Raw genomic sequence first — 27,889 nt, forward strand, 5'->3', positions numbered from 1 at the left:
GAAACCCCGTCTCTACTAAAAATACAAAAGTTAGCCAGGTGTTGTGGCATCCGCCTGTAATCCCAGCTACTCAGGAGGCTGAGGCAGCAGAATCGCTTGAACCCAGGAGGCAGAGATTGCAGTGAGCCGAGACGTGCCATTGTACTCCAGCCTGGGCGACAGAGCAAGGCTCCATCTCAAAAAAAAAAAAAAAAAAAAAAAAAAAAAAAACAGAAAAAAAGAAAAGAAAACACACTGATTGCAGGGAAATTAGGACACCTTGGTCCTTGCTGAATGTGTCACAGTGTACTTTGCAGCAAATTGCTTGACCTGAGTTTTTTCCCTCTGAGAAGCAAAGATATTGGAAACAGGAGTGCCAAAATCCCTAAAATTTTTTAGGTTCTTTGTCCGTTGGATGATTCTAATTGCATCCCCATTTTTGTAGCCAAGGATGTAACTTCTCTATTCATTGGGGCTTCTGTCAGGCAACAATGGAAAAGAATGGGATGTGAAACACAAACCAATGTTTATAGTTTGTAATTTCTACCAGAAGATATCATGGCATATATAATTAAAACCAATGGCAAAAATTATTTTGACTCTCTGTGGCTTGAATGTACTTACTCCATCCCTGCTCCTCATGAATATGTTAAACATAGAAAAAAAATAGCATTCACTCTTGCCCAGCAGGTTAAGAGGAATTCAATTCATTCTGTGGAACTGGTCTTGAATTTACCAACCATTACTTTATTTGCTGACTGTAAAAATTCTAGCTTAAAAAATAGCACTCTCAGCAACATCATTTTCAAACATGAAGACCAACAGTATTTTATTTAGCATAGCATTTTGAAAATCTGATGGCAATTTGGTAAGAAAAACTTAGGCCAGTTAGGGGAGGAGTAAAAATGAAAGTGGGAATAGCATTCATTTTCTTTTTCTATTTTTTATTTTTATTTGTTTGGGGCAGTCTCATTCTGTTGCCCAGGCTGGAGTGCAGTGGCGCGATCTTGGCTCATGCAACCTCCGACTCCTGGTTCAAGCGATTCTCCTGCCTCAGCCTCCTGAGTAGCTGGGAGTACAGGCGTATGCCACCACGCCTGGCCAATTTTTGTGTTTTTAGTAGAGACAGGGTTTCACCATATTGGCCTGGCTGGACTCAAACTCCTGACCTGAGTGATCTGCCTGCTTCACCTTCCCAAAGTGCTGGGATTACTGGCATGAGGCACTGCACCTGGTCATTTTCTGTTAACTCTCTGAAATTAATTTTAATTTAGTCTGTTACAAAAGTAGTTATTCTTATTTTCCCCTATGAAGGCATAGAGTCAGTAAAGAGATTTATAATGAAGCTACGTGGTCACTTTAATGCATATCTTTGTAGCTGCCCATAGAAGAATCTTCTATTGACCGTGGAAACCCCGTCATAAGAAACAGGCTCAGCGTCACTCTAGCTGAGTTCAAGTAGTTTACTTAACCCGTCTGTTTCCATACTGGTAAAATGGGTTATGGTGAAGATTAGAGCTGATACAGTTTAAGCACTCAGCTGCCCTCTTGTAAGTGAGGATACTATATTTAGAGAGGAACCCATTCCCAACCTCTCCCCAGGGAATAGCAGCAGGAGGGTGCTGGGTTGTAGACCAGTGTTGAGACTTGCAAGTAGTCTTTGGCACCATAGGGCCATGCATATTCACTCATCAAATTCAGCCGTGTGTGTGTGTGTGTGTGTGTGTGTGTGTGTGTGTGACCCTACTCTGTGCCAGGTACTGTTTCAGGTATTAGGGATACTGCTGTGAATAAAACAGAGACGCTGTCCCTGCGGATGGAGACAAGTAATAAGTAAAGAAACATAGATGGAGATCTGTGCTATAAAGAAATAGCAGAGAGCAGGCATGTTGGCTCATCCCTATAATCCTAGCACTTTGGGAGGCCAAAGCGAGAGGGTCACTTGAGCCTAGGGGTTCAAGTCCAGCCTGGGCAACATGGTGAGACTACGTCTCTACTTAAAAACAACAACAACAACAAAAACAGAATATGGAGATAGAGAATGATCAAGTGGGAGGGAATTGTTTTGGATAGGACTTTCAGATCAAGTAAGGTCAGATCAGCCTCTCATCAGAAGACACTTGTAGCAGAGTACTTACTAAGGAAGTGAAGGAGCTCTGAGTTTGTCATATGAATATTGGGAAAAAGAATGTTCCAGGCAGTGGAAACAGCATGAGCAAAGGCCCTGAGGCAATAGCATACTTAGTGTGTTCCACTAAGGAGGGCAATGTTGTGTCTGGAGTGGAGTCAACAAGGAAGAGATTAAGCTAGAGGCTGAGGTCAGAGAGAAGGGTGAGGTGGCCAGATCATATGAGGCCTTGTAAATCAAGATAAGGACTTTCTTTGGCTTTTGAGTAAAATGGGAAACCATAGAGATTTTTGAGCAGAGGAGTGACATCATCTGACTTCAAAGGAGTTTTTATAGTGTGATGTGGGCTTTTCTAGGCTCAGGCAAGAGGTGGACAGGGTGAACGGGGAATAGATCTTGCAGAGCTGAGCATTCCAACATGGAGGCCTCTAGCCATAAGTGGCTACTTAAATGTAAATTCATTAAAATTTTAAAAATTAAAAATTCATTTTCTCAGTTGCACTAGTCACATTTCAAATTCACAGTAGCCACATGTAGCGAGTGGCTACAGTATTGGACAGTGAGATGTAGATCATTTCCATTGCCACAAAAAGTTGTGTTGGACAGTGCTGGTAGGGTATTAAAGGTCTTTGTAGGGAGTTCAGCTTTTACTCTGAGTAAACAGAAAGCCGTTGGAGGGTTTTAAGCAGAGGAGGAACATGCTCTGACTTATGATTTCAAAAGATCACTTTTGAGAATAGACTGTAACGGGACAATGGTGAAAGCTGAGAGACCATTAATAGTCTAGATGACAGATGACCATGTCTTTGATGAGGGGGTAGGAGTGATGATGATGAGAAATTATTGGATTTTGGATATATTTTGAAGGCAGAACCAATAGGCTTTTCTGATTAAAATGATGCGATATGAGAAAACAGTGACAAAAAGTTTGTGGGTGATGATGAGAGAAGAGAATGTAAGGCAAAAGAGAAGGGATTTCTCCTTGTGGAGGAGGAGTCTCATTCACCTTGAAGCAGGAGTGAAAGCAGGGATTTGGGTGTAAAAAGATTTAGAGAGTCCTCATCTAAGCAGAAGATGAAGGAGTAAAGAGAGAGAGATGGCTGTATTGGAAGTTTGAAGGTGATGGAGAAAGTTTCAAATAATTGTTGGAAAATGAGTTGTAAAAAGAAACATAACACAGTTGTTACAGCAGGGCATGGTTGCTTGTGCCTACAGTCCCAGCTACTTGGATCCTGAGGCAGGAGGAATTCTTGAGCCCAGGAGTTGGAGGCTGCAGTGAGTTGTGTTTATGCCACTGCACTCCAGCCTAGGTGACAGAGCAAGACTCCATTTCTTAAAAATAAAACAAAAATGCAGTTGTTAGTATTGAGGGCCCATAAGAAGTTGGTGACCATGAACCTATCTATGCTTTTGATCACCTCCAGCAGAGTGTGACAGTTGTGTGCAAGCAAAGAGAAAGGAGATGGCAGGGTTCAACGAGGGCTGTTGTTTTCCTAGATACGTTTGTAGAAAAAACAGAGAAGAAGGGAGTTTAAGGGACTGGTAAAAAGAATATTGTAATAACAGACCATGGACTAGAAATTGAATAAGAAGGAAAGTGAAAACAGCTGAAGGCTAATGAATTGGGAGAAAGCAGAGGGATCAGTAGACTGGAGGCCCCAATATTTCTAAGAGCAGTTGGAGTTGTTGTCATGCAAGTTGGAAGGAAAGATGCTTATCCAAAAGCTGAATGCCTGAATCAGTAATCTTGCCGACAGAGCTATTGTAGGTGATGACAAAGTCAGTCCTTTGAAGTCTATGCATATATATCTTCATTATAGGCTGACTTGCCAAGTCTTAGAATTTTATACAATATAACCTCACTGTGGATCTCATCTAAGCAGGTTTGGTAACCAAAAGCTCAAGAGTGTGAGATTGGGAGCCCAGAGAGCTACCCTACAGCTCATAGCCTGTCACAAACCAGCCGTGTAGCCATGGACCTTGAGGAAATGAACCTTATGGTCCCTTCTATCTCTAATCTGTGACTCTGTAGCCCCATTATAATATAGCCTTTTCCCAAACACTGACCTTCAACATAGACCCTGGGGGATTTTTCTATTAAAAATTTGCAACTCTGCACATTTTTATCTGCTGATGCCTCTTGGAATATTAAATGCTTAGAAAGCTGCCCTGGGGATCACTTTCTGGAATCTTGACCACGTAGTCATCTGAGTGGGTGTGACAGGAATTATACACCAGCAGCATTTGTATCTGAGTGTCCTTCAGGCACTGGGATGGCTGCACCTTTACCAATCCTCTCCAACTCTCTCCACCTAGAAAACATTCTTTTCTCTTAATTTTGTTAGAGCTATATAGGAATGCTCCTTCAGCCGAAATGACGGAGGCTGTTGCTCTCAGAATCAAATGCAATAATGTGACCTGTAAACTCCTATGAATATTTTGATATTTTAGGAATATTTGTTTATTCAGAAGAGATTCCAGACGCAGAACTCTCTTCCTCTCTGTTCCCTAACCCTGCTTTTCGCCATTGTTCTTCTCTCTCGGGCACAGAGAGAATTAAGAACAATCTAAGGTACACTTTTAACAAGATGGTCTAGCTTGAGCTCTGTAGGCTTGAATGATTAAATAAGTAGTAGTTTTTTGCTAAAATAACCACATTGTTTGCAAAAGTTTTCTCCTTTGAGTTTTCTAGGGTTATTACAGTGATCTAACTGCCTTACCTGCTTTTGAACTGGTTGAGCCTCTTGTGGGACAGAAAACAAAAGGGTGTTGAAATGCAAATAGATAACTCTGGGTCCCAGTCCCTGACTGCAAAAGGAAGCCAAAACTGACAACAACGTTTCCTTCTCTACGGAGGTTTGTAGAAAAGCTGTACAAAAATCTCACAAGATGTATTTCTTCTCATGGACTGGAGTCCCAAGGTAGGTAAGAAAAACAAAAACAAGATAAAAACAAACAAAGGATTCCGTACTTGGAATTTGCTCAGTACCAGTTGAATAGCTAATTGTTTCTTGTGTTCTTCCCCTCCCCCCTTTTTTTCTGCCTGAATAGATAATCCTTACAAAACATCTATTCATTCTACAAGTGAAAATTTCAAGAATATTCGATACTGACCTTGGCAAGAGTAATGGACCGAGATTGAGTGATGAATTTGTGTGTGTTGTGGCTGATGTGCATTTTGGTGCTTTGTATGCAAGTTGAAGAATATCTTAGCAATAGGAAAAGAAGATTTATGACATTTTAATTAATGAATATAATGAAGGCTAAAACTTGTAGATAAATTTATAAGGTACACAATTATTTTTATTGCTTATTTTTTTTTTTTTTAGCACAAAGGTGATTGCATTTTGTTGCTTTAAGAAAGGACCTCTTGATAATACTGGCTTGCTTTTATATTTCAATATGACCAGTTTAATTGATATGCAAACAATTATTTTTTAAGGGAAATAAAATGAGGCAGTAGTACAACTTAGCGAAGAGGACACTGTGTCAGATTCTTAATTACTAGATTAAATTTGAGCTCTTATTTGGTCTTTACTACCAACTGACTGCATAACTTTGGGTAAGTTATTTGGCTCTTTTTTTTTTAATTTACAAAATTAGAATGAAAACTATGGATAGTGAAAATATTTGGAAAAGCTTTTTGAAATCCCACGTGAAAGGCATCAGAAAAAAAAGGTTGGGTGATTTTTTTTTTTAAATGGGAAATAATCTGATATTGTCAGTAAACCTAAATTTTTTGTATATTAATTTATTTTTTAAGCTGTTATTTAATTTCAGGTGCTTAAGAGCGCTTCAATTTGTTAATGGAAAGAAACACCATTTACACCGGATGGCTACAAAGCAACCTTATTCTGGTAAAATAATCTCTTAAATCCTTATATACACAGTCACTAACTGTTGGCTTTATAAGGTCAGTACCAGCAAACTAGCCCTGTGGCAGTTAGAAGCTCAGCATGTCCAAGATAGCAGTAACTCGAACAAACACAAAAAACAGCAAATAGTTTAAACAGTACCATTTGATTTGAATTTAACCCAATCTTAAACAGAGGACTCTAAAAAAAACAATTACCAGCAAAGCTACATTAATTAGGGAGATCGTTAGGTTGTATCAATGCAGTTTAGCTATGTCTTTTAAAAAGTGAAGATGGACTGGAAGTGGTGGCTCATACCTGTAATTTCAGTGCTTTGGGAGGCCAAGGTGGGAGGATCCCTTGAACCCAGGACTTTGAGACCAACTTGGGCAACAAAGTGAGACCATGATGTCTACAAAAGATTAAAAAATTAGCTGAGTGTGGTGGGGTGTGGCTGTGGTCCCAACTATTTGAAAGGCTGAAACAGGAGGATTGCTTGAGCCCAGGAGGTCAAGGCTGTAGTAAGCCATGATCGTACCACTGCACTCCAACCTGGGCAACTGAGTGAGACCCTGTCTCAAAAAAAAGAAAAACATTGAACTTGCAGGCCAACATTAATTTCTGACTGTTGACTACTTTTGAAGGAGAAAGCTTTGGACACTAACATTCTGGTCTCAGAGACCTCAAAGAAGCACAGCCCTGTAAAGAAGAAAATTCTGCTGGGATTAGCAAGAGCCTAAAGGTTTTGGGAACTTGGAATGCCAGGCTCAGTATTCCGAGTTCCAATATTGACTCTGCCTGTGAGTCACCCTGAACTAGTCACCCAGTCTCTTGTGTTTCCCCCTTTAGAGAAGAGCTAAGACTGTTGACTTTTCAGGAGTTGCAAAACATGTTACAAAAGGATAGGAAAGTACTATGCAAACATGTAAATATCATGAAATATTGTGGGGGGTACATAATAAAGATAAGCTGCATTCTTCTGATAATTGGAAGTTGATAATCTTTATGTAGAGACAGGCAGCTTGATTTCAGAATAGAGGTTAATGCTTGAAATTTTAATTTGAACAGTGTAAATTTGGATCATTGTTTGCTCTGTCAGTCAATTTTGCTTACTGAAAGGAAACTCTTAACAAGTTATCTTAGTAGAATGGCTGATTTTCGGAATCAGACCCCCAGGCTTTCTAGAAATGTGTATTAAAATTTAGTAACCTCACTTTCAATTGTTGAGTATAGGACACTGTGGTTGGGTTTCTATATATATAGTAAACAAGCCAAATACACAAAGTGAACTCTCTATGGACCTTAAAAAAGTCTTAAAAAAATTTTTTTTGAGGATATTGATTGAGGCACCTATTTTGTTCCTTACTTTTGCAGGATAGCTTGTCAGTGCCCGCTCGGGTTTTTGAATTCTGACTTCTTGCTGACCATGATTTGGCTGTCTCATTAATAAGGTAAACCTTTCTAAAGTAGAGCTCATTGCTTTTTAGTTCTTTTAATGGTGTGGCTAGCCTCTAGAGAATATGATTTTTACTCTTCATTCTTTCTGGCAACTTTAGACCCTCCACTAACCCACCTAGTCCTGAAATCCTGTTAGTTTTTCCATCTGTGTCTAGCATCTCTCTTCTGATTCCCAGTAAACGCTACTATATTCCCATCATTCGAAATTAACAACTGTTATTATTATGGTCATATCTGATTCAACTTTTTAATGAAATAAAACATTGATGATAAAATCAAGTTGCCTTTGAATATTAATTCCATTTCCTCCTTCTGTCCTGATGTCCCAGAGCCCATGTTCAGTTTGTATACTTTTTAATATTTTATATATATATTTATATGTACCCATAGTTAATATGTAGTATTGTTTTATGGATTTAAATATACATAAATAGTTTCTTTTTTAGAGAGATAAGATCTCACCCTGTCACCCAGGCTGGAGTGCATGATCATAGCTCACTGCAGCCGTGACCTCCTGGGCTCAAGTGATCCTCCTGCTCCAGCTTCTCAAGTAGCTAGGACTACTGTTGTGTGCCACTATGCCTGGCTAATTTTTTTTTTTTTTTGGTAGAGATAGGATCTCACAATGTTGCCTGGTCTCAAACTCCTGGCCTCAAAAGATCCTCCCTTCTCTGCTTCCCAAAATGCTAGGATTACAAGTGTGAACCACCATGCCCAGCCCACTGTTATATGATTTGTTTACTTTCTCTGAGTATTGTTTTTAAGGTCTAGCCATGTTTTTGTACAGACACACACACACACATCTATACATATTCATTATTTTTAGTTGCTGTCTAGCTTTTTTTTTTTTTTTTGAGACAGTGTCTTGCTCTGTCACTCAGGCTGGAGTGCAGTGGTACAATCTCAGCTCACTGCAACTTCTGCCTCCTGGGTTCAAGCCTCAGCCTCCCAAGTAGCTGGGACTACAGGTGCCCACCACCAAGCCCGGCTAATTTTTATATTTTTAGTAGAGACAGGGTTTCACTGTATTGGCCAGGCTGGTCTCGAACTCCCAACCACAGGTGATCTGCCCGCCTCGGCCTCCCAAAGTGCTGGGATTACAGGTATGAGCCACCACGCCCATCTATTTGCTATCTGGTATTTCATAGCATAAATAATACCACATTTTATCAATTTATTAGTGAATATATGATTGTTTATAATTTTTTCACTAATATATAGGCAATAGTTTCTTAGTCTTGATTCCTAGATGCAGGATTGCTACATTTTGAATAGGCACAATTTAACTTTTAAGAGATATTACCAAATTGATTTTCAACTGTTGGAAAACTGTTTCCCCAGATACTTTCCAACATTTGTCAGACTTCTTAATCTTTGCCAATTTTAGGGGTAACAAATGGTTTTCTCTGGGCTTTCTAGCTTAATTTCAGTTCATCCTATTCATAGTTGCTGGCCTAATCCTCTCTAACGACAGCACTGCTCAAGGTCTTGCCTGATCAAACACTCTCAGAAGCTCTCCCGCTATCTACTCAGTCCAAACTGCATCAAGTCCTCTGCAAGCAACCTGTCCCACCTCATCCATCTGTGCCCAGCTGGACCAGAACATACAACTTACCACTTTCTCAAACTCAGCTTTTATTTTTCTGCCTCTGCAACTTGATCATGCTCTTCTGCATTCCTGTATTGATTCAATAAATATTTATTGAGCTCTTTACTTCCTGCCAGGTGCTGGGAATATAAGGGTGAAAAAGAAAGACAATATCTAGGCACTTATGTGACTTAATTTTTAGTAGAGGATGGAGATGGGCAGAAAATAATCCAGTCAAAAAATTGAACACGATAATTTGCCATGGTACTTTATAAGTACTGTAAAGAAAGTAAAATAGAATGTTAATGAGTTTGTGTGGAGGAGTGATGGTGGTGGATATGGGGCATGTCCAGGTGGGAACTTTAGAGGGGCAGGTGCTCAGTGAAGGCTTTACAGAAAAGGTTATATTCCCCTTGAGACCAGCAGTGTGAAGCTCATTCACAGACCAGAAGTATTTCTGATCCTGAGGAAGTGCAGATGCCTGCATGTAGGGGTGGCCTCGAAGGATCCTGAGAGGAACAGAGCTGCCCTTGTGGCTGGCAGTCGGGGCTAGGAGAGTGGTGGATGCTGTAGGAGACAAAGGCAGGCAAAGCCATGCCTCTCAGGGCCTTGTGGATGCTGTCTTCCAAAGCCACTGCAGGAAACCGTAGTTTGCCCTTTAAAGCCCTGTAAAGCTGTGATCAAATCCTTTCTTCATAATCATTCCTGATCCAGCTGGCTGAGCGTGCTCTTTCTGGACCACCATTGCACAGTGGTGGTTCCTCTTAAGGCATTTAACATAGAACTTTGGGATCTTGATGTCTGTTCTTCCCATGAGCTATTAGAATTTGTTTTCATGTTGCTATTTTGTTTCTACCTCACAAGGGACAATACTTTATTGTCTGGTATGAGGAAAGTAGGGGGAGAAAAGGTAGAACACAGAAGAAGCCTATCTTTTTTGATTGAGTCACTTTGGAATGAACTGAGTTTCAGCGAAATAAGCTTTCCTGTTGTATATTTGAGCTGATTTTCACAGTGGCAAATATGACAAATTTAATTTTTCTTAAAAATTGATAAGACCAGTTGGAGTTCTAAAAGTGATTTTTTCCACCCCTTGAAGATCTTTTCTCAGAATAGCAGTCTGTAGGCTGTCACCTAAAGTGTCCTGTTTTCAGTGCCGCACCTGCTCTGAGCTTCAGCTTTTTATGAAGACGTCATGGTGTGCTATCTGTACTGGGAACCTTTCCCCAGCATCAGCCAGCTCCTGAAGATAACATTGTCTGCTAGAGATTGTCATGTATGTGGCTTGTATCTCTTTATCTTCATGGTAATTTTGGAGTTGTGTGTTAGACCTATCTTACTGGTGAAAAGAATGAAGGTTCGTAGAGGTCATTGCTTGTCTGTCCCCAGGTTACGGAATGAGAGAATAGTGAACCTGACACTTGAATCTGGGGCTACTGACCAATTCTCTATGAAGCGTCCATGCTTTAACTAGTAACATAGCAAAGACCAAGCACTTGCAATTATTTCTAGATGAAGCCTTTGTGCTGCGAACCAGTGTGATCACTGTTGATCGCATTTTCCTTCTTGAACTCATTTTCTATTAATAGGAGCATTTATCACAGACAGTGAGAAGCAGTTTGTGCAGTGGGGAAGAGCATGGGCTGTCTGAAGCTAGACTGTCTGAGTCAGGGTCTTCTCTGCCAGCTTGCTAGCTGTGTGGGGGAAGTTACTTAACATTTCTGTGGTTAAGTTTCCTTATTTTTAGTATGAGGATAATAACAGCACCTACATCATTGGGTTGTTGTAAGGATTAAATAGGATAATGTACTTAAAAGGCTTAGAACAGAGCCTTGTACTTAATAAGTCCTCAGTTAATGCTCTCCTAGTCTCAGGTCTCAGCTCAAGTGTCCTCTCCTAGGGAGGCCTTACCTGGCCCCTGTAGCTAGCCTGGGCCTCCCTCAGGCACTTACCATCTCCACACTCTGCCTGCACCCTGCCTACTTCCCTCGTGGTGGTTTCCCTCTTTTGGGGTACCAGGTTTATTGTAGGGTTGTGTCCTCTGTGACAATGTGAGCTTTCCTTGGGTTGACTTGTATGTTCCAGTTTCCAGCTCCAGGGCAGTGCCTGGCATGTAGTTTGCTCTCAATGTACATTTGTTTAATGGCTCTCTGTTTCTGACAATCCTGAATCAGAGCTTTCATTTTGAGCAAAATAGTTGCTAGTCTGGTTTCTTCTCAGTATGCCATATGTATTAGTGTTCCCTGAAACTTCATTCCCACGGCTTCAAACGTGATCCCAAATGGCTCATAAATTTGTACTTCTAGCCCTGACTCCTCTTTCTTTCCTTTCTTTTCCTTTTTTTTTTTTTTTTGTTTTTTTGAGACGGAGTCTCACTCTGTCGCCCGGGCTGGAGTACAGTGGTGCGATCTCGGCTCACTGCAACCTCTGCCTGCCGGGTTCAAGCAATTCTGCTGCCTCAGCCTCCCGAGTAGCTGAGATTACAGGCACCTGCCACTATGCCCAGCTAACTTTTTGTATTTTTAGTAGAGACAGGGTTTTACCATGTGTTGGCCAGGCTGGTCTCGAACTCCTGACTTCATGATTCGCCCGCCTTAGCCTCCCAAAGTCCTGGGATTACAGGTGTGAGCCACCATGCCTGGCCCTGACTCCTCTTTCAATCTGTATTTCCAGCTAACTGTTCATAAAACAAATTCTTGTAGGTATCCTTAGCACATGTTCAAAACAAATGCGCTGCTTTTTTTTTTTTTTTTTCCAAAACCAGGTCCTCTTTCTGTGCCCCCAACCTGGTTGACAATGTGTGCCTTCATTCACCTGATTAGGAAACTTGGAGGTATCCTGTACTCTTCTATCACTTACCCTCAGCCTAAAGCCAGTCAGTCACTCAAGTGTTGTCTGTCATTGTCATCATCATTATCATCATCATTATCATCATCATCATCATCAATGCTATCACCACTGATGGAGTGAGAACCTTGTGCAGATGAGCATGAACCCCGATTTCATTTGCAAAATGACCCAGACAGCAGATTTCATCTCATCTGCAATAAGCAAGGTGAGGTTTTGATGACATTAAGGACATGGCTAAGAAGAGGTTGAGAACCAGCATTCAGCCCACCTGACTCGAAAGCTCATGACCCGAACCTCAGAGATTTCTCCAGTGAGGTCCTTTTTTTTAATGGCAGGATCACACCATTAGTCTGGACTGGATCCAACCTTGATTGTTGCAACAGCCTTTGATCTGATCCGTCAAACCCTGTGCCTTCTGTGCAACCCATTCTCTACCTTGGCACAAGCATTATTAAATACCAATCTGGTCCTATGACTCCTCTGCATAAAAACCACTGCTGGGGCTGGTCAAGTGCAACAGTGTTTACAACTAATTGATCACAACCAGTTACAGATATCTTTGTTCCTTCTTTAGCCAAAACACACACACACACACACACACACACACACACACACACACACACAAAACCCCATTATTGGTTCCCTTTTGCATCTTTTGAATTCTAAACTCCTTACATAGCATAAAATCCCCTTCTGGGTCTTTTCCCAGCCTACACCCCGCCTCCCCACCTGCCCCATTCCCCCTGTTGCTCCTACCTCTGGCCTTACTTCAGCCCCAGGGTCCCCTGCTGGACATGGTAGGCCCAGCACATTCTGCCCTGGGCCCTTTTCCTTTGCTTTGTGACATATTTTTCATCCTTCAACCTTCAGCTCATAAGCCATATTCTCTGTGAAGGCATCCAGAGGGCCCCAGACAGCCCCTCCCACCTGTGTTCCTCAGAGCATTCTGTGCCCATAATTAGGGTGAACACATTTCTGAATCAGCAGTGGAAATGTTTCAGTTCAGACGGCTACGCATGTGTCCCTGAAGACAATGGGACAGTTAATTGAGCAAAGTCCAGAAGAAGCTCTTGGAGGTGATTCCTTTGTCTGTCTGCTACCCTGTAGAGGGGTGGGGAAGGTACTTCCAGGGTAGAGAGCTGTGGGGGGTCCTTGTATTTGCCCACACCTGACATGATGCCTAACTCGTTGTTTGCTGAATGTATGAAGATTATGCCAGGCCTGAGATTCTTTTGAACATATCCAAATGTCATGTGTTAGTTTCTCCAAATAACCAACCAACCAACAAACCCAGCCCTTTATAACAGTGGACAACCCAGCATGAGTATTAGGACTCTGTTTAAGTCTCAGCTTTATCACTAGAACAATTCTCATAGCCACACTTCTTCATCTGTAAAATGGGGATCATAGTCGTTACTTACAGGAGTTGCAGTGAAGATTTTGTGAATGAATTGAAGGAAATTAGCAGGCACAGAGTCTGGCAAAGAAGTCTTTGTTTCAGGCACAAAGATATGTGTAGCCCATCACTATAAACAGGAACTAGAAGGCAAGGTCATGTTCTAAAATAACTTTTAAAATTTAGGGATATCTTTGGGAATTTTAAAAGGTAAGACAATTAAAAATACGACTAATATTTGTCAAGTTTTTTTTTTTTTTTTTTGATACAGAGTCTCACTCTTTCACCCAGGCTTGAGTAAAGTGGTGCCATCTCGGCTCACTGCAACCTCTGCCTCCCGGGTTTAAGTGATTCTCCCTCCTCAGCCTCTTGAGTGGCTGGGATTACAGGCACCTGCCATCATGCCCGGCTAAGTTTTGTATTTTTAGTAGAGATGGGTGTTCACCATGTTGGTAAGGCTGGTCTTGAACTCCTGACTTCAAGTTATCCACCCACCTTGGCCTCCCAAAGTGCTGGGATTACAGGCGTGAGCCACCGCGCCTGGCCTTATTTGTCAGCTTTAACATATGAAGAGACATCCTCCTAAATGTTAAAGTACCCTTTGACTTTTTACCCATGCATTTTACAGTTGGGCTGGGAGAGATGTGACTCCCAGTTTGTTTTGCCTCACCTTTGCATTTCATCAGCTGTGTCTGATCCCAGCCTAACCTGTGTGTGGGAATCACATGGATGAGTGTTTTATAGACTCCTGGGCTCTACCCCAAACCCACTGAATCAGAATGGGGACAGGAAGGGAACTGTCAATCTACATTTATGAAAACCTCCCCTGTGGTTTTGATAGTCTGCAAGGTTTGGGAATCACTAGTTTCCAAACACACCAGTAGAAAAGCAGATAGTGCTTAACATTCTCAATTTTTCAACTTTACAGTCTTTGTAAATTTAACAAAATTTAGTTTATTTGCTTTTTTTGTAAGTAGCATTAGCTTTCTCAATGTCTGTTTCACCTTCATTGCAGTCTGTTTATCCAGCCTGGGGAAAAAACTGGCTCCATTTAAACAATGGGACAAAAAAGGTGCAAACTTGACCAGCTTCCCTACCTTTTTTGCATTAGTGTGTAGGTATTTCCTCCATGTCCTACTGGGGCCATTTAAATGCTAATATAGTTAAGTACAACAATCTTTTTAGCAATCAGATAGAATTGTTTTTACCGCAATCTTATTTCTCATTTCTCCAGTCCATATTTTTCTTTTTTGGGGCAGGGTGGGGGTAGGGCTAGAGGGGCATACATTTAAATTCTTTGACCTTTCAAACCTTAATAAAAATCCTCTCCTAATATCTTCTCAGCAGTTCTTGCAATGTATCTATCCTCTAAACCTGAGCTCTGCAATTTGAATGTGCTGAGTCACCTTGTCTTTGCAGGGTCAAACATTTTGCATCCAGGAAAAGTACTGCAGAAAATCACACTGTGGGCAGCTATCTGGTATGTTGTTATTTGAATATTTGAATACAAATAGGAAGACTGGAAAGGAGAAAGTTACTGTGTACACAGATACATAGTAACTTATATATACTTAAAACAACTTTTTTTTGTTTTTTTTTACAGATTTCTAATAGTCTGCTGAGTCCTCTTTCTGATTGACAATTTTTTAGTGTGTGAAATTCTCTAATATTTATTTGTATTCCTAGAAAGTGAAAATGAATATAAATGGTAAAGCAGTTGCCTTGCAAAGGAGAAAATAGTCTTTGCCATTATTCTGAAGCTTTGCATAATTAAGATTCTTGAATTAATTTTAAAGAATTAATAACAAAAAATACAATCATGAACCAGATATTGAGAGTTAATGTCTAACTTAAGTTCAACTTTTAGGAAGTCTGTTTTCCTATTTTGATTATGTAGTTGAATAGACAGTGAGGAGATGTTACTACAACTATATTAATAGAGGAAGTGGCAGGAAGCTACAGTTTCCTTAGAATCAGAAAGAAAGTTTATAGAACTCACTGGAAATGAGGGTTATAGATAAAGATTGAAGTCAGAATAACTTTTATTTAGAACTGCTATTGTATTTTTGTAACATAAGAGTGGTTTTCTTTAAAGTAAGTATTTGGGGCTAAAGAGAATGCCAACACTCCTCTCACAGGGAAGTCGGAAAGCTTACCAGCATTAACAAACATCCGAAGTCATTTCACAAGGTGGAAATTTACTGAAGAACTAATGAACATAATCTTCCTTCAGGGTATTTTGAGTCATGAATGGGGAGCAACTTGCTCCCTTTGTGGACGGAGCACTGGGGACAAGCTTCTCTGCATCAGAGCCTGTGAAATATCAGTAGCAACAGCTACTGTACTCTGAGTGCTCACTTCCTCTATGCCAGAGGCTGGCTCTGGTCTTTAATCGAATTCGCTCACTCCATCCTTACAGCCCCTATAAAGAAGGAACACTAATGTTCAATACCTTAAAGAGGCCAAATCATTCCCACAGCATCGGTGGCAGAGGGGGTATTTGAACCCAGGCAGAATGACTCGAACTCCCTGGTAATTAGCCATGGTGGAGAATGTCTCCCAGCTCACAAAAATGACTACTCACTGGCAGGTAACACTAAGTACAGAAAGAACGTCATCAGTTGGTTGGTGTTCTTGCTTTCTCTCAATGAACAATTAAGAGGGAGCAGAGGTGAGATGGGGTGGGGTGGGATAAAGGGAAGGCCTGGAAGAAGGGACAGAAGGGTTGCAAATAATCACGCAGGAGCCCAGTGAGACTCAGAGAAAGATTCTAACCTAAAATGAGTTTCTGCTGTCAGCTATTCTGTAATTAACATCCACAGATGAAAACATGAAATGTATTAAGAATCCTTTGTGGTTTTTTCCTTTTTTTTGAGATGGAGTCTTGCTCTGTTGCCCAGGCTAGAGTGCAGTGGAGTGATCTCGGCTCACTGTTAGCTCTGCCTCTCAGGTTCGCGCCATTCTCCTGCCTCAGCCTCCCAAGTAGCTGGGACTACAGGTGCCTGCCACCACGCCCGGCTAATTTTTTGTATTTTGTTTAGTAGAGACAGAGTTTTACCGTGTTAGCCAGGATGGTCTTGATCTCCTGACCTCGTGATCTGCCCACCTCGGCCTCCCAGAGTGCTGGGATTACAGACGTGAGCCACTGCGCCCAGCCATTTTTTTCCAATTTTGACTGATGGACATAATAAAATGACTTGATAATTTAAAAAAAAAAAAAAAATCCACAAAAACCAACAATCCCAAATCCTCAACTAACTGCTTTTCATCATTCTACTCCCTGATTAGACATGGAATTGCGCTCGTTGCTAGGGGTAGAATAATGGCCTATGTTGGGCAGGACAAGGCCATGGAGCTCTCCAGCAAGCAGCACAGTGGGACAGCACAGGCTTCTAGCATGCATGGTTTCAGTCTCAATTGTTTACAGGCCTTGGCATCTGGAACAATTGATTTGAGCCCTATAACATTAGAATGGTTCCTTTTCTCGGAACCTAATATGGGGCCAGAGAAGGCACTCGGCCAGGAGGGTTTTTTCAGAGGCCCAGGAAGAACTAGTTAAGAGGCCGAGCCTCCTGGGAGACCACGTAGATGAGTGGGGTCAGGTGCCTGTGTCTGAGATCTAGCTCAGGTCAGGGCAGTTTTCATTGAGAAGGTGAGATTTGAACAAAGATTTGAAGTTGCTAGCCATGTGGGAATCTCAACAGAAGAGATTTCCAAGCAGAGGAAACAACTAAGGAGAAACAGGAAATTGCCTTCTGGCAAGATATAGGAACAGCAAGGAAGTAAATGTGGCTGGAACAGAGTGAGTGAGGGGTAAAGTAGTTGAAAGTGAGGTCGGGGAGTAAGGGAGTCAGACTGGCCAGCATCATTTTAAGGACTCTGAGTTTTAACTATGAGAGCAACATGGAGCCATTGCAAAGTTCTGAGTGGAGGAGGACATGTGACTGAGAGTTTAAAAAGATTGCTCTAAGCCAGGTGCAATGGCTCATGCCTGTAATCCCAGCTCTCTGGGAGGCCGAGGCAGTAGGATCACTTGAGACCAGGAGTTCGAGACCAGCCTGGACAACGTAGCCTGACCTCATCTCTACTGAAATAGAAATAAAGCTGGGTATGCTGGTGTATACCTGTAGTCCTAGCTACTCAGGAGGCTGAGGCGGGAGGATCACTTGAGCCTGGGAAGTTGAGGGTGCAGTGAGCCATGATCATGCCACTGCACTCCAGCCTGGGCAACAGTGCAAGACCCTGTCTCAAAAACAACAGCAACAACAAAAATCTAAAAATATTGCTCTGATTGCTATATTCAGAATAGACTGGGTTTGATGCAGAAAGACCAGTTAGGAGCCATTGAGTAATCCAGACAAGAGATGATGATGGGTCTGACCAGGGCTCTTAACAGTACGGGGGTGAGTAGTAGGAAGATTCTGGATATATGTTGAAAGTAGAACCAACAGGATTTATCCCTGGGTTGGATATGGAATGTGAGTGGAAAAGAGAAGGTGAGGATTTACTCCAGGGCTTTTGGCATGAGCACCTGGAAGGATGGCGTTGCCAATACCTGGGGTGGGAAGGATATGCAGAGGAAACAGATTTGGGGGGAACACCAAGGGTTCATTTTTGCTCATGTTGAGTGTGAGATGTCCAATTGATCAAATGGAAGAGGGAAAGGGTCTGGTCTGGTGATACGCTTTTAGAAATTACCAGCGTATAAGTATTTAAAGCCCGGAGAGAGAGAGATCATAAAGGGAGTACTGATGGAGAAGAGAAGGGGTCAACAGACTGAGCTTTGAGGTGCTACAATACTGCGAGTTCTAGAAAAAGAGGAGGGAGCCTCAGAGGGGACTTGAGATGGAATAACAAATGAGGCTGTCTTGAAAGGTGGCATTCACCAGGCAGAGTAGGGAAAGAATTCTAGGTGAGGGGAAGAGTGGGTACCCAGACCCAGAGATGTGAAAGTCTGATTTGGGAGAGGGACAGGGAGGATAGTAAGTGGTGTGGTGTGGGGAAGAGTAGAGGAGAGGCTGCAAGATGGGCTTCTCTGACATGTAAGGGACTTGGACCCTCAATGGAAGACTTTAGGAGTTAATTTCATGATAATTATGAGGAAGATGATGGCAGCTAAGACTCACTGAGGTATTATTCTAACTTACTATGTGTCAAGCACTGTGCTAAGCAAATTACGTACATTATCTCACTTAATCTTTTCACCTGCCCTTTAAGAAAGATAGTATTATACTCTGCAGATGAAGAGATGGGCTCAGGGAGGTCAAAGTTATCAGTGAGTAAACTGCCTTTAACCCAGGTAGTTCCATTCCAGAGTCCATCCTTTTAACCACTAACCTGTCCTGTGTCCTTGAGGTCTGGCACTTCTTTTTTTTTTTTTTTTTTTTTTTTTTTTAGAGACGGAGTCTCGCTCTGCCACCCAGGCTGGAGTGCAGTGGCCGGATCTCAGCTCACTGCAAGCTCCGCCTCCCGGGTTCACGCCATTCTCCTGCCTCAGCCTCCCGAGTAGCTGGGACTACAGGCGTCCGCCACATCGCCCGGCTAGTTTTTTGTATTTTTTAGTAGAGACGGGGTTTCACCGTGTTAACCAGGATGGTCTCGATCTCCTGACCTCGTGATCCGCCTGTCTCGGCCTCCCAAAGTGCTGGGATTACAGGCTTGAGCCACCGCGCCCGGCCGAGGTCTGGCACTTCTTAACCAGGTCTCAGAGGGCCAGCCTGAGAGCATGTGTCATTTCCCCGTAGAGGACCTGACTTCACTGTTTCTCAGATGAGGTGCTTTGCATGCAAAGGGTTAAGGTAGATTCTGGGCACCAGTGAAGGAGTTCAAGTGGAGCAGCAACTTGACAGGATTTGCTTGTGTAGGATGTTGATCTGGCAGCAGTGTGGTGAACAGCGTGCATGAGGGTGCCTGTTAGTAAGGGAGATAAATTTGGGGAAGATTAGCTCAATGTGAGACCTATTGAGACCCCTATAGTGAGGGGCCTGAGGGCTGATGAAGCAGTGTGCTTCAGGCTGCAGGGTCAAGGGCTTAGTAAGAGATGAGCTAGATTTGAGAGTCGCATGGCTGTAAATAGAATCAGTGGTTCTGAGGGAGGGAAGCAATTTTCAGACCTTCACTGTCCATATATATACACTTTTCTCAAATGGATCCCTTGGAGAACAGGGAAAATACACACCTCTTGCACTTCCATTATCTTGCTATGGTGTGTTTGGCAAGGTAAAAAAAAAAAAAACAAAAAACCTCAAATGTAATGCATGTAGGAGAATGTGAAGGACTCAGGGCATGTGACGCTTCCTTTTACAAGTCAGGTGGGTCTGGCTTCTGGCTGTTCGCTTTCAACATACTTGAAGGGAGACCTAAACACACACACACACACACACACACACACACACACACACACACACACACACTCTCTCTCTCTCTCTCTCTCTCTCTCTCTCTGTCTGTCTCTCTTTAGAGATAGGGTCTTAGTATGTTGCCCAGGCTGGAGTGCAGTGGCTGTTCACAAGTGTGATCATAGCACACTACAGCCTGGAACTTCAAGTGGTCCTCCCACCTCAGCCTCACAGGATGGGTGGGATTACAGTTGCGCACCACTGTGCCTGGCTGAACATAAGGATAGACTACAAAGTGATTTGGGGCTATGACTTTCAAGGATTTCAAAGATTTGAGTGACATTGCTGTAGCTAAAATACGTCCATTCTTTTATTTATTTAAAAAGAGTTTATCACTTATTGTATCTATAAAAAGAAAAATAGTGATATAATTATACCAAACTGTTTCATTATAATAATAAGTCATCCACAAACCCATTAATGAATAACAGGGAAATAAACCCGGTTCATCTCATTAATCTCAGTAAAGAATGTATTTCTAATAAAACTTTATGTTGAATGATTGTCAAAGTTTATAATATACTTATGATGTTTTGATTAATTGTGTACTATGAATAACTGGAATTTACTACTACTTAATCCAGAGGAATTTTTCTTTGTATACCTAGAGGATGATGGTCACATTTTTTTTTCTATTTTAAATTTTAATTTATGTCCATAGTTTTGTGGATGAGATATGTGAAAGGGTTATTAATAAAAGTTTTTTTTTTTTGAGACAGAGTCTCACTTTGTCACCCATGCTGGAGTACAGCAGCATGATCTCAGCTCACTGCAACCTCCAACTTCCAGGTTCAAGTGATTCTTGTGCCTCAGTCTCCCGAGTAGCTGGGATTACAGGTGCTCGCCACCATGCCCAGCTAATTTTTGTATTTTTGGTAGAGATGGGGTTTTCCCATGTTGGCCAGGCTGGTCTCAAACTCCTGACCTCAGGTCATCTGCTGGCCTTGGCTTCCCAAAGTGCTGAGATTACAGGCATGGGCCACTGTGCCTGGCCAATAAAAGCTTTTGAAGCATAAAAACAAATTTCATTTATAATTGGTGGGTAAAACAAAAACTTGCATCCAAATGTTTATAGCAGCCTTATTCTTTTTTTTTTTTTTTTGAAGTGGAGTCTCGCTCTGTCACCCAGGCTGGAATGCAGTGGCTTGTTCTACTCACTGCAACCTCTGCCTCCTGGGTTTACACCATTCTCTGCCTCAGCCTCCTGAGTAGCTGGGACTACAGTGCCTGCCACCACTACAGGCACCTGCCACCACTACAAGCGCCTGCCACCATGCCCGGCTAATTTTTTGTATTTTTAGTAGAGACAGGGTTTCACCATGTTAGCCAGGATGGTCTTGATCTCCTGACCTTGGGATCCGCCCGTCTCCGCCTCCCAAAGTGCTGGGATTACAGACCCGCGCCTGGCTATAGCAGCCTTATTCATAATAACCAAAAAGTGGATACAATTCAAATGTCCACCAGCTGATGAATGGATAAACAAAATGTGGCGTATCCATATAATTGAATATTATTGGACAGTAAAAGGAATGAGTACTGATTCATTCTACAACATGGGTGAACCTTGAAATATTATGCCAAGTGAAGGAAACCAGTCACAAAAGATTACATATTATATGATTCCATTTGTATGAAATGTTCAGAATAGGCAAATTTATGGAGACAGAAAGTAGATCAGTGGTTGCTTAGGGCTGTAGTAGGGGAGGAGACGATGAGGAATGAGTACTAATGAGTACTAGGTTTCTTTTTGGGGTGATGGGATGATGAGGATGTCTTAAGGCTGATTGTACTGGTGGTTGCAGGCTGTAAATACGCTGAAAACCATTAAGTTGCATTCTTTAAATGGATAAATTATATGGTATTTTTTTTTTTTTTTTGAGATGGAGTCTCTATCACCCAGGTTGGAGTGCAGTGGCACAGTCTCAGCTCACTGCAACTTCTGTCTCGTGGGTTCGAGTGATTCTCCTGCCTCAGCCTCCCCAGTAGCTGGGATTACAGGTGCACACCACCATGCCTGGCTAATTTTCTTGTATTTTTAGTAGAGACGGGGTTTCACCATGCTGACCAGGCTGGTCTCGATCTCCTGACCCTGTGATCCACCCACCTCGGCCTCCCACAGTGTTGGGATTACGGGCATGAGCCACTGCACATGGCCCGTATGTGTTTTATATTGCAATAAAGCTGTTAAAATATCTGTGGGAGGTTGGGCACAGTAGCTCATGCCTGTAATCCCAGCACTTTTTTTTTGTTTTTGTTGTTGTTTTTTTTTTGAGATGGAGTCTCATTTTGTCACACAGGCTGGAGTTCAGTGGCGAGATCTCGGCTTACTGCAACCTCCGCCTCCCGGGTTCAAGCGATTCTCCTGCCTCAGCCTCCCAAGTAGCTGGGACTACAGGAGCATGCCACCACGCCCGGCTAATTTTTTGTATTTTTAGTAGAGATGGGGTTTCACCGAGTTAGCCAGGATGGTCTTGATCTCTTGACCTCATGATTCACCTGCCTTGGCCTCCCAAAGTGCTGGGATTACAGGTGTGAGCCACCATGCCCAACCTAATCCCAGCACTTTGGGAGGCCGAGGGAGGAGGATCACTTAAGGCCAGGAGTTCAAAACCAGCCTGGGTAACATAGTGAGAACCCAGTCTCTACACTTTTGTAAAAAAAAAAAGTAAAAAGTTAGCTGGACGTGGTGGCCCATACCGGTAGCCTCAGCTGCTTGAGAGGCTGAGGCAGAGAATCTCTTGAGCTCAGGAGTTTGAAGCCGCGTGAGCTGTCACTGCACCACTGCACTTCAGCCTGAACAACAGAACAACCCTCCTCCCAACCAGAACTCTGTGGAGTAAGTGAATGAAAACAGAAGTTAAAGCAGAAATAAGAATGATATAATATTCTGACTACAAAAGAAGATATTGTATATTTACAAAATACTATCAATTCATTGCAACCATTTACATTTGGGATTATAGCTACTTGGGAGGCTGAGGCAGTTGGATTGCTTGAGTTCAGGAGTTTGAGACTACAGTGAGCCATAATCTCCCCACTGTACTCTAGCTTGGATGAAGAGTGAGCCCCTGTCAAGTAAATAAATAATAAAATAAATAAAATGAAATAAAATATTTGAATGTCAAATCAGAAATTGCATAGGAGGGCTCAGTGAGGTGGCTCACGCCTGTAATCCTAGCACTTTGGGAGGCCCAGGCGGGCAGATCATCAGGTCAGGAGATCGAGACCAGCCTTGCCGACATGGTGAAACCCCATCTCTACTAAAATACAAAAAATTAGTTGGGCGTGGTGGTGCACACCTGTAGTCCCAGCTACTCAGAAGGCTGAGGCAGGGGAATTGCTTGAACCGGGGAAGTGGAGGTTGCATGAGCCAAGGTCGTGCCACTGCACTCCAGCCTGGTGACAGAGCGAGACTCTGTCTCAAAACAAACAAACAAAAAGAAATTGCATAGGAGTATGCAGTTTTGTTTTTGTGGGGTTTTTTGTTTTGTTTTGTTTTTTTGAGACAGGATCTCGCTCTGGCACTCAGGCTGGAGAGCAGTGGCGTGATCCTGGCTCACTGCAGCCTCTGCCTCCTGGGTTCAAGTGATTCTCCCACCTCAGCCTCCTGGGTGGCGGGGACCACAGGCCTACGGCCACAAAACCACTTGCCTCGGCCTCCCAAAGTGCTGGGATTACAAGCGTGAGCCACCATGCCCAGCCTGGTAGTTTTTATTTTAGGAGATTCTTAAGCAAAAAAGCCTGAAGCCCAGTGAATTAAATCTCCTAAAGAGAATGGCTAGATTAAATGAGAAAAGAGGACTAAAGAAGGAAAATTTCAGCCTAGTCAATGTGGCAAAACCCTGTCTCTACAAAAAATGCAAAAATTAGCTGGGCATGGTGGTGTGTGCCTGTAGTCTCAGGTACTCAGGAGGCTGAGGCAGGAGGATCACTTTGACCCAGTCTCATTTTAAAACACAAAAACAAAACAAAAACAAAAAGGAAAGACAGAAAATTAGGAATACTAGCATCGAAAGAAAATGCAGGAGAAATGGAGAAGTAGGACTGGAAACACAGAAGGACTGTTTCCAGCTAGAGGGTGGTGTCAAGCATCCCTCAGGATTGTGGAAGCTCAGGACTCAAAATCATCTGTGATTGGCAATTATGAAGTCTTTGACTTTGACACCACCCATTTCAGTGAATTAATTGCAGTCCAGTGCAGGGACTGATGGCTGGGAACAGGAGTTCAGAGAGGTTAGAGGCAAGAATCAGAGGGAGGAAGTGAAGACATCAACTGTGAACTACTTTCTTGAGAAGTTAGAACACAGAAATAATAGGGCAGTAGTTTGGTAACTTTTGGGAGAAGTGGTGTAATGGTAGTTGTTACTACTTTGAAAATGGGATTGATTTGAACGTAAACCACAGGTAAAAAGCTGGTGAGTGAGAGAGTGAGTGAGAGAGAGGAGGGATGCTCATTTCTGTCGTATGCAAAATGTTCTGCAAATCAGCTAGCCTTGGCTGTGACCCCCGGGAAGCCAGATGGGATGCCATCCCCCTTACTTCAGAATTGTGGCCTTTCTCTTCTGGTGAGTTAGGAATTTTACTCAGTACTTCTCGGGAATTTTACAAACTCTCATCTAGGCAGTGAGCCACTATCTTGATACTGAGTTTCCAAAACTGCTTGTTTCTACAGAGCTCATTTTCAATGTTGCCAATGTTTAGTGCTACAATAGGGATAGGGGTGTGGATGGACCAACAGGCTAGCTCAACATTCTTTTGAATTTGGGTAAGTGACTGATTTAGGGTAAGAGTGGCTCCCAAATTTCTTGGGTAGGAGCAAAAAAGAGATTTTAAGGTTTTTTTTTTTTTTTTTTCTCACCTTAGTTCTTTAGAACTATACTGGAAGAAACCAATTCACCTCAAATACCAAGGAAATGGGTGTGATGTAGGAGGCAGAAGAGTAGCCTTTTCCGTGCTGCCGGCAGAATGGAGACAGACCTGGGCTTGCACCCACCACCCGGACCCAGGAGTGGATGGTTCAACGTGTGCTGTAAGGCTAAAGAAGGTTGGCCAGGCATGGTGGCTCATGCATGTAATCCCAACACTTTGGGAAGCCAACGCGGGTGGACCGCTCGAGTGCAGGAGTTTGAGACCAGCCTGGGCAACATGGCGAAACTCCATCTCTATAAAAAATACAGAAAAGCTGGGTGTGTTGGCACGCACCTGTAGTCCCAGCTGCTCTGGAGGTTGAGATGGGAGAATCACGTGAGCCCAGGAGGTGGAGGTCGTGTGAGCCCTGGTTGCACCACTGCACTCCAGCCTGGGTGACAGAGACCCTGTCTCAATTAAAATAAAAGACTAAAGAAGGTCATGTGAAAGCTCACTGTGAACAGGATTTTTTTTTTTCTCTGTAGGTGCTTCATTGTTACTTCAGTTTACTTGAACTCATTTCATTGTTTTCACACTCTTATGAAATGCTCTCAACAATAACTGCAACAGTAAATAGAGAAGAAAGGAAGTATTTAGTAATATCAAGAGAGGGCCGTGGTTAGCATGAAACATCTTGCGTTATTCACCACTGCAATGAGAAGACAGACTGAGCAAAGGGAATTTCATCCATTTCTCAAGGCTTTAGAGAGCTACATGCTCCATTTGAAGGTCATATTGTACATGGTGAGGTCACATTAAGGGAAATGACTTCCTCCTCTAAATCCCTCTGATCTTTATCTATTTCTTTCCTTGGTTTTATGCTAATACTTTGAAGAATTGAAGAATGTTATGAGGTGGCCAGGGAATGCCATGGTTCCAGGTAAATGTATTTTCAAGGTCTTTGGCAGTTGGTAAACCATTTTCCAGGACATACTTTGGTGTAAGCCTACTAGTCGTAACAGCAACAAGTATTAGCAGGATAAACTATCTTAGTTTTTTGAATTTATACTTAATATTGTTATTGTTATTGCATTGTTTTGTAGCTGAGATATTAAGTTCCCTGCTGTGTGCCGAGAGCATTGAGAACCCAAACATAAAGAGGACACGGCCCCTCTAAACAGCTGTTCTTTCTAGGGCCCTGTGGCTCCTTGTCCTTCGGAGGAATTCAGGGGCCTGTGAACTTTTATAGGAAAAGATTACAGTTTCACCACCCTCTAACTGCAATACAGTATTTCCTTGTTATCAATGGTAATGACAAGCCACAGGAGTGGTAGCTATTCCCGTTTATACAGATCACTACTTTGAAATAATGGTAGTCATCTGACCTACCACTAGATCAATAACAAGGCGCATACGGTGTGACAGCCAATAAATGTTTGAATAGTTTGATAACTGTATTTCATAATCAGTTTTCTGCATATGCCTGTATCTATTTTACCTTATTTTGAGAAGGCTTTAAGAGGCACAAAAAAAAGGCTAAGAACTCCTTTCTGTTTACTATCTCATGAGGAAGACTAGAAGCTTCAACAGATAAAATCAGTACAAAGTGGTGAGTGGCAGCTAGAAACATGCTCAGGAGCTGTGGAGCACAGGCTTGAGCTGAGATTCAGGGAAGGCTGGTGGAGAAGATTCCTGATCTGCATCTGGAATGAAGAAGAAACGGAAGCAGGAGGAGGTCATTTCCAGGGAGAGAACGGAACAGATCTTAGGACAGGAAATGGCCTGTGTGGAAGGCGGGTACTGAGAGTCAGGGCTTGCTTACTGTGCTAAGTCTTGGGGGCTCAAGAATGAATGAGGCACCTCCTAGGTGGTCAGTGTGCTCACTGTTTCACTGTTCAGAACAATGTTTATGGGGACAGGGTGGAGAGGGGTACTGTTTGAAAAAGGAGTTTTTTTTTTTTTTTTTTTTTTTGGACACGGAGTCTCACTCTGTCTCCCAGGCTGGAGTGCAGTGGCACGATCTTGGCTCACTGCAATGTCTGCCTCCCAGGTTGAAGTGATTCTCCTGCCTCAGCCTCTCGAGTAGCTGAGATTACAGGCGTCCACCACCATGCCTGACTAATTTTTGTATTTTTAGTAGAGATGGGGTTTCACCATGTTGGCCAGGCTGGTCTCGAACTCCCAAGCTTAGGTGATCTGCTCGCCTTGGCCTCCCAAAGTGCTGGGATTACAGGCATGAGCCACTGAGCCTGGCTGCCTTTCTAGAATTTTATGTGAGTGGAGTCATACACCATGTGCTCTTCTTTTTGATCTGGCTTCTTTCACATGGCATAATGCATTTGAGATCTGTTCATGCTGTTGCAAATCAGTTCATTCCCATTTTTTTGCCAAGCAGTATTTATTATAGAATTATATACTTTGAAAAGGGGAAAAAAATCAATCTTTGTTTTCATAAAACAAAATTTTAAAAAGGAGTGAGATTTTTAATGCTTATCAAATGGGAATATAAGTTAAAAATTGTTGAGAAATGCTGCTCCAGCGTGTGGTCAGAGTGCATTCCAGCCCAAGATTTTCTTACCGTCAATGCTAAATTTGAGCACATTTGGAAGTATTTTAGACCTGAAAGAAGGCAGGACATCAAAACAACCACTAGAGCCGAGTGGGCCTTTGTAACCACAAACTCTCTGACGAAAAGATTTGTAAAGACTCTGGCTAATGAAGAGTTCAAAAAGCATTTTGTGTGTCATCTGTTTTCCTTACAGTCTCCTCACTTGGTAGATAAGGGGCAAGAATTATTTTCCATGTTGCATAAATAGGAAATGAGGTATAGCGAGTTTGAGATACTTACTACCCAAGATCCCAGGGAGTCAGAGGCAGACGGAGGACTGCAAAACGATCCCTCCCGGTCCCGAATCCTAGCCTTGCCAGTAGGCTGGGCTGAAAGCTTTAAAAAGAATACAGTAATTTCACTTTCACTTTCACTTTTGTTCTTGTTTGAGTTGTGATAGAATCTTTAATTTGAAGGAATGAAGGGTTTTCCTTTCCTTCTTTGTTTTCAAACTTCCCCCTCTTCTTGGTAAACACCAACATGTGTGTTGACTCTATCCAGTTGAACTCAACTGTTTTGTACCAGGCTCTTTTCCAGGCACTAAGGAGGCACTGATCTGGATAAATCCTGGAGGTTACTGTGAAGCAGGTAGGACAAAATGACCAAATGAGAATTAAATTACTTTTTTGGGGTCATGGAAGATTTGAAAATCTGGAGAAGCATATGTGTCCTCTTTCCTCCCAAAACTGCATGTAGTGTGTGTGTGGGCCCACATGATTTTGCAATGATTTTAGGGTGTTTAGAGATCCCCCTGGAGCTTGTGTGTAGGATTGGCCTTTGGA

The 27,889-nt window shown here is 42.4% G+C and overlaps 1 long non-coding RNA gene across 1 annotated transcript; it reads left to right on the forward strand.

Moving 5' to 3' along the window:
• Positions 1 to 230: 230 nt before the first annotated feature.
• Positions 231 to 26,445, forward strand: LOC103230353 (uncharacterized). The gene is made up of 4 exons (XR_496520.3): positions 231 to 5,964; positions 7,336 to 7,412; positions 14,673 to 14,733; positions 24,515 to 26,445. It is a non-coding gene; the product is annotated as an uncharacterized lncRNA (long non-coding RNA).
• The last annotated feature ends 1,444 nt before the right edge of the window (positions 26,446 to 27,889 follow it).

The sequence above is a fragment of the Chlorocebus sabaeus genome, chromosome 25 (assembly GCF_047675955.1).
Source record: "Chlorocebus sabaeus isolate Y175 chromosome 25, mChlSab1.0.hap1, whole genome shotgun sequence".
Lineage (NCBI taxonomy): Eukaryota > Metazoa > Chordata > Mammalia > Primates > Cercopithecidae > Chlorocebus > Chlorocebus sabaeus.